Here is a 6,930-nt window from a genome sequence, read left to right on the forward strand (position 1 = left end):
TTTTTACCCCTTTTAACCTTACCCAGAGATTTTCAACAAGTTTGTCTCCTATTTCCATCTCAATCCCCGTCCAAGTGTGTACATTTTTGATATGTAAGGCAACACCTCCTCCCTTTTTTCCCCTGTCTATCCTTCCTGAGCAAGCTGTACCCTTCTATACCAATATTCCAGTCATGTGTATTATCCCACCAAGTCTCTGTGATGCCAACTATGTCTTAATAGTTCTGTTCATTAACTAGCATTTCTAGTTCTTTCTGCTTAATTCCCATACTTCTCGCATTAATATACAGACATCAAAGATACTGGTTTGATTTCCCTCCTATGTTCCCTGTTGTCTCTCCCTTATCCCTGCTATAATGGTCAATGCTCCCGCTAGATTCCAACCCTTCTCCCAGGTCTTCATGTTTTTGACTTACCTGTGGGCTTTTGCCACCTGCCCCCATTGAACCTAGTCTAAAGCTCTCCTCACTAGGTTAGCCAGTCTGTATCCAAATATGCTCTTCCCCTTCCTTGATAGGTGGATCCCATCTCTGCTTAGCAGCCCTTCTTCCTTGAGCAGCATCCCGTGGTCAAGGAAACTGAACCCCACCATCCTCGCAGCAGCCTCCGACTGCCAGAAGACGGGCGGGGAAGACAGGGATGGCTCATTCCAACTGCCCCATTCTGTCCCCCTGACCCCCCCCCCCCAAAGCCCTGGTACTGGCCACTCTTAGAAACTGGCTAGATGGACCTAGTATAGCAGTTCTTATTTGCTTCTACTCTGATGTATTAACTTTGGCCACATGTCAGTCAAATCATTGGACTAAATAAACTGCAATTCTGAATATGAAAAACGTACTCTATGATGAGGGCATTATTTGGATTTGGAGCGCCAGCTAATAGATCACCTGGTACTGGAATTCCTAGCTAGGAAATGTTTACCCGGCCATGGGATTATTTCTTTTTTTCCAGATGCAAACCGCCAAGTATGCATATCAAAAGGGATGGGAGCGGTTCAAGCCCTTTTATAATACCTCATATCTAATCAAACTTGTTTTAATAGATGGGCTAAACATTTCTTCCCTTCAAACTTCATCTCCCCTTTGGAGCATTAGTTGAAAAGAAAAACCTGCACTGCTGAAACGAATCTTCTTACCTGGCCCTTTACAAATGCTTTGGAAAAAAATGAAACCTTTCACATTTTAACTTTCTGCTGCAATCAGTTCAGTCTCATTAACTATTAAGTAAAAACAGTTTAATGACAATTTAATACAATTTTGAAAACAGTAGCTAAAGCACCTTCATTTTTCTTTGTTTTTCAATTCAAGATTATATGAAACTACAGCAATTATAGCTCAGATTTGTAATCGAAGTGCCAACCTGGCATTACAGGCACTGAAGCATTCAACCTGCAGCAAGTTTCCATAACAGGCTTTCTAGCCAAATGAACGGTATCTCATTTTAGTGCTTGGCTGAGGTTGTTTTAGTGATTCATTTCAATGCAAGGGCTGGAAGGCAGCTCTTTTAACCTGTTTACAGCTTGGTACCCACACACAACTTTCCTGAAATCGTGCTACTGGAGTCATTTTCTTTATTTTAAAAGCAAGTGCTAGTTTCCACACAAAGGTGGGTGTAGTAGAGGAATGCCCTGGAAAATGCAGTAATACTTGTGCATTGGCATATAATCACTGCACTGACAGTGGAGCAGCAAGTGGCAGTCACGCTGTGTAAACATGCAATGCCGGATTGCTACCTGTCAGGGGGAAGTCATTTTGGAGTGGGAAATTCCACTGTGGGGGCAGTTGTCATGCAAGTGTGCAGGGCCATTAATCGTCTCCTGCTATGCAGGACTGTGACTCTTGGCAATGTGTAGGATCTAGTGGATGGCTTTGCAGCTATGGGGTTCCCGTACTGTGGTGGAGTAACAGACATCATGCATATCCCTATTTTGGCCCCAGAACACCTTGCCACGGAGTACATCAACAAAAAGGGCCAATTTCCCAAGGTTTCTTGTCTCTTCCCCCATCTATGCTGAAGGCAACGAGAACGCTGGAGCTGAGGAGACTGGTCCCCAGGCTAACAGAGAGATCCTGTGTATGAAAGACTATAATCAACTTAGGGTGACCAGATGTCCCGATTTTATAGGGATAGTCCCGATTTTTGGATCTTTTTTTTTATATAGGCTCTTGTTACCCCCGAACCCCTGTTCCGATTTTTCACATTTGCTGTCTGGTCACCCTAAACCAACTTGCAGTAGCCAGAGGAGTGAGTAAAACTGCTTAGTTTAGATATTGCCTAGGGTTGAGAATTTAGACTGCATGCTTATCTTTTATTTTCTTTTGGTAACTACTCTGATTTTTGCATGTCACTTATAATCACTTAAAATCTATCTTTTGTAATCAATAAACTTATTCTCATGTTTATTCTTACCAGTGAGTTTGACTGAAGTGCTTGGTAAATCTGCTCAGGTTTGAAAGGCATGTCCACTTTCCATTGATGAAGTGGTGAACCAATTAATAAACGTGCATTGCTCAAGAAAGGGTCCTGAGCAGTGCAAGATGGTATATTCTGGTGGTATGAGGTTGGGAGCTGGGGCGATTTGGCTGGTGTCTTTCTGTGTGTGATTTGTGAGTGACTGTGGGAGCATTCATGCAATCTAGCTGGGTGTGGGGCTCCACATATGGTTGTAAGGAGTGGTAACGGCACCTGGAGGGGTTTGTTGCTTGTCACCAGTAAGATATTATGAGTGACAACCCAGATTAGTGAGTTAAAGGGGCAGAGTGGTCCCACAGTCCAGGTTGCACCCCGGGGATCCCATCACACCTCTGTTTGCCCAGATTGAATGTAATTAGATCACGATCCCTGGTCCTTAGGCAGCCACCAACTTCCAGTCCAGTGATTAAATCATCTTTATCTGGGGCGGCTGTAGCCTTTTTGCCACCCCAAGCACGGCAGGCAGGGCACCCCCTGCGGCTTGCCGCCCCAGGCACGTGCTTGGAGCGCTGATGCCTGGAGCCGCTGCTGATATTTATCCATCATAATGAAGTGCAAAATGTGATAACTTTTATGTTAGAAAATAATCTATAATTTTTGGAAACTCTAATGATGTTTTACTATTGGCTGTATGAGACCTCCAGCAGTTGTCTCTCAAAATGAAGTCCCGCATAAGAACAGTTCTTCTTCGAGTGCTTGCTCATATCCATTCCATTAGATGTGTGCGTGCCGCGTGCACGATCGTCGGAAGATTTTCTACCCTAGCAACACCGGCGGGTCGGCTGTGGAGCCCCCTAGAGTGGCGCCTTCATGGCGCTGAATATATACCCCAGCCGACCCGGCGCCCCCTCAGTTCCTTCTTACCGCCCCTGACGGTCGTTGGAACTGTGGAGCGCTGCTTAGCTGTTCTCCACTCTCCCTAGCTTACTTAGTTATTCGCAGTTATAGTTATAGTTATAGTTCTAGTGTTTATAGTTAAATAGTTAAATAGTTTTTAAAAGTTGTTCTAGTAGTTCAGGGGATTAAGGGGGTCGTCTCCCCCTTTCTCCCCCGGCCGCGGGGCCGGGCTCATGCCCAACGCTCCCGGCTTCAAGCAGTGCGCCTCCTGCGCTAAGCCTATGCCCACGAGCGACCCGCACGACTCCTGTCTGAAGTGCCTGGGAGAGTCCCATCAAACAGATAAGTGCAAGATCTGTAAGGCCTTCAGACCAAGGACCAAGAAGGAGCGGGACTTTCGGCTCCGGCAACTCCTGATGGAGGCGGCACTTAGTCCGGACGCTCCATCTACAAGTCAGGCCCCGGCACCTAGCGCCTCGATGCGCAGTGCCCCGGCGGCACCGGCTATGACGACCACGCGAGTGGCGTCGGACAAGCCTCCCCGGCACCGGACCTCGTCGGCACCGCAAGCACAGCAAGTGCCTCGGCGCCGGTCATTATCCCCGGGGCATAAAAAAGCCCATAAGACGGGGACCTCCGTGCCGAAGACGCCGGCTCCCCCAGTGCCGGGGGTAGAGCCGCGTCCGCCGGTGGAGCACCGGAAACAGGTGCCTCCAGCACCGTCGACTCCGGCGCCGAGGCCGTTGAGTCCGGTGCAGATAGCGTCTCCACCGAGGCCGGCGGTGATACAGTGCCTCCCGTCGACTCCAGAGACCTTCGCGGCGGCGAGAGACTTAATAGCTCTCACGGAGCCGGCACCGCCTCAACCACCGGCACCGACGGCACCGTTGACTCGCCCGGTCCAGTCGAGGGGGAAACCTGCCTTGATGCGCCCTCCATCGCAAGGGCTGGAACCTCGGCACCGATCCAGGTCCCGAAGCAGGTCCCCACGCCGCTCGCAGTCCCGGCACCGAATATCGCCTCGGCACCGGTCGTACTCGCGGCCAAGATCTTCTTCGCGGCACCGCTCTACGTCTCGGCACCGCTATGATCGTCGGCACCGATCAACGTCGAGACGTAGTTCTCGGCACCGCTACGGTCGACGCTCGACGTCGAGAGGCCGCTCCCGGCACCGGGCATACTCCAGGTCCTCGTCGAGGTCCAGATCTGACTCCCGGCACCGACGAGGTCATCGGCACCGGTCGCGGTCCCGGCACCGATCGCCGGCACCGCGTAGAGATAGATCATCTCCGGACCGGCACCGTGCGGCACCGCAGCCCACGGGAATCGTCTCGACGCTCTCGGCACCGCCGTGGCCATCGAGATCGGTGTCCCACTCCTCGGAGGACCTCTCGAGATCGGCATACCCCCCTCAGGGGCAAGCCGAGGAACAGGACTTGGGACATTGGCAGGACACGACAGAGGACCATTCTCATGGCCCATCTCACTGGTCGTTTTGGACCCCGTGGGCGTACCATCAGGCGCAAGGGGATCCAATTGCTTCGACCTCTCGCTCCGGTCACTCCGTCAGAAGGGCCCCGGAGTCCACCATTTCTCGGCCTCCGCCAGAGGACATGGAGGCTTCTGTGTCCGCACCACCTGACGCCCTGGACCCAGGCGCAGGTGATGCTCCGGCCCAGGAACAGGGAGACCAGGACCAGCCCTTGGATCCTGTTCCACCGGAGGCATCTTCCTCTTCTTCTCCGGATGAGGCAGTGGCGGGCACATCGTGCACAGGCCCACCTCCAATAGATCTTCGGGCTCACCAGGATCTTCTGCGCAGGATGGCCCGTAATATGGACCTGCAGGCGGAGGAGATAGTGGAGGTGCACGACCCGATCGTGAATATCCTCGGAGCGGATGCCCCATCGAGGGTAGCGTTACCCCTGATCCGCACGATACAAACCAATGCGGATACGATATGGCAAACTCCTGCCTCTATCCCACCCACAGCGAGAGGGGTGGAAAGGAAGTACTTTGTCCCGTCTAAGGACTACGGGTACTTGTATACCCACCCCCAACCGTGTTCACTGGTGGTGGCATCAGTGAACGCACGAGAGCGCCACGGCCAGCAGGCTGCAGCGCCTAAATCAAAAGAGGCTAAGCGGCTCAATTTGTTTGGCCGTAAGGTTTACTCAGCCGGAGGGCTGCAACTTAGAGCGGCGAACCAACAGGCGCTACTGAGCCGCTACAATTTTAACTCCTGGAACTCTATGGGGAAGTTTAAGGAGTTGATTCCCCAAGAGTCCAGGGAAGAGTTTGGAGCCATGGTAGAGGAGGGTAAGAAGGTGGCTCGGACCTCCTTGCGGACCTCCTTGGACATAGCAGACTCAGCTGCGAGGACCCTGGCTTCGGGTATCGCTATGCGGAGGATCTCCTGGCTTCAAGTTTCGGGTTTGCCTCCGGAGCTGCAGCAAACCCTACAAGATCTGCCCTTTGAGGGACATGGATTGTTCTCGGACAAGACAGACTCTCGCCTGCAGAGCCTCAAGGACTCGAGAACAATCATGCGCTCCCTGGGGATGCATGTTGTGGGCCCTCAGCGCAGACCATTTAGGCCGCAGCCTCAGCGCTTCTACCCCCCCCGCCTCGTCAGAGACAAGACTCGGCCCGGAGGCGAGGGCGAGGTGGTAGGAGAAGGTGGATCGGCCCTCAACCCGGCCAGAACCAGGGGCCACCTAGACCACCTTCAGGCCCCAGGCAAAACTTTTGAAGGTGCGGTCGAGGACGGCGCACCAGTCATCCCCCAGGATCCAGCCCCCTCCTTTCGGGATCGTCTCTCCCACTTCCACCATGCTTGGTCCCTTATAACTTCGGACCGTTGGGTCCTCCGCACGGTGGAAAGGGGATACGCTATCCAGTTTTCTTCTATCCCCCCCTCCCACCCCCCTTCCCCGTCCCTCTTCAGGGACCCTTCTCACGAGCAACTTCTTATACAGGAGGTTTCTACGCTCCTGGCCATGGGGGCCATAGAGGAGGTTCCGATAGAGTTAAGGGGCAGGGGATTTTATTCCCGTTACTTCCTGATCCCCAAGTCCAAAGGAGGTCTGCGGCCCATCTTGGACTTGCGCGGACTCAACAAATTCGTAGTAAAGTTGAAGTTCCGCATGGTCTCTTTGGGGGCCATTATCCCTTCCCTCGATCCTGGAGACTGGTTCGCCGCCCTCGACATGAAAGACGCATACTTTCACATCTCAATTTACCCACCTCACAGACGCTTCCTGCGATTCGTGGTAAACATGGTGCACTACCAATTTGCAGTCCTTCCCTTCGGTCTATCCTCGGCCCCAAGAGTGTTCACGAAATGTATGGCTGTCGTGGCAGCGTACCTTCGTCGGCAAGGGATACAGGTGTTCCCGTACCTAGACGACTGGCTGGTACGCGGTCGCACCAAAGAGCAGGTTCAAGCTCACGTCCACAGAATAGTGCACACATTCAACGAGTTGGGCATCCTACTCAACAAGGACAAATCCACTCTAGAACCTACCCAGAGAATAGACTTCATCGGCGCAGTTCTAGACTCCAGACGTGCACAAGCCATCCTGCCAGACAATCGCTTTGGCACCATCACGCACCTCATTC

Source organism: Trachemys scripta, chromosome 1 (genome assembly GCF_013100865.1).
Source record: "Trachemys scripta elegans isolate TJP31775 chromosome 1, CAS_Tse_1.0, whole genome shotgun sequence".
Lineage (NCBI taxonomy): Eukaryota > Metazoa > Chordata > Testudines > Emydidae > Trachemys > Trachemys scripta.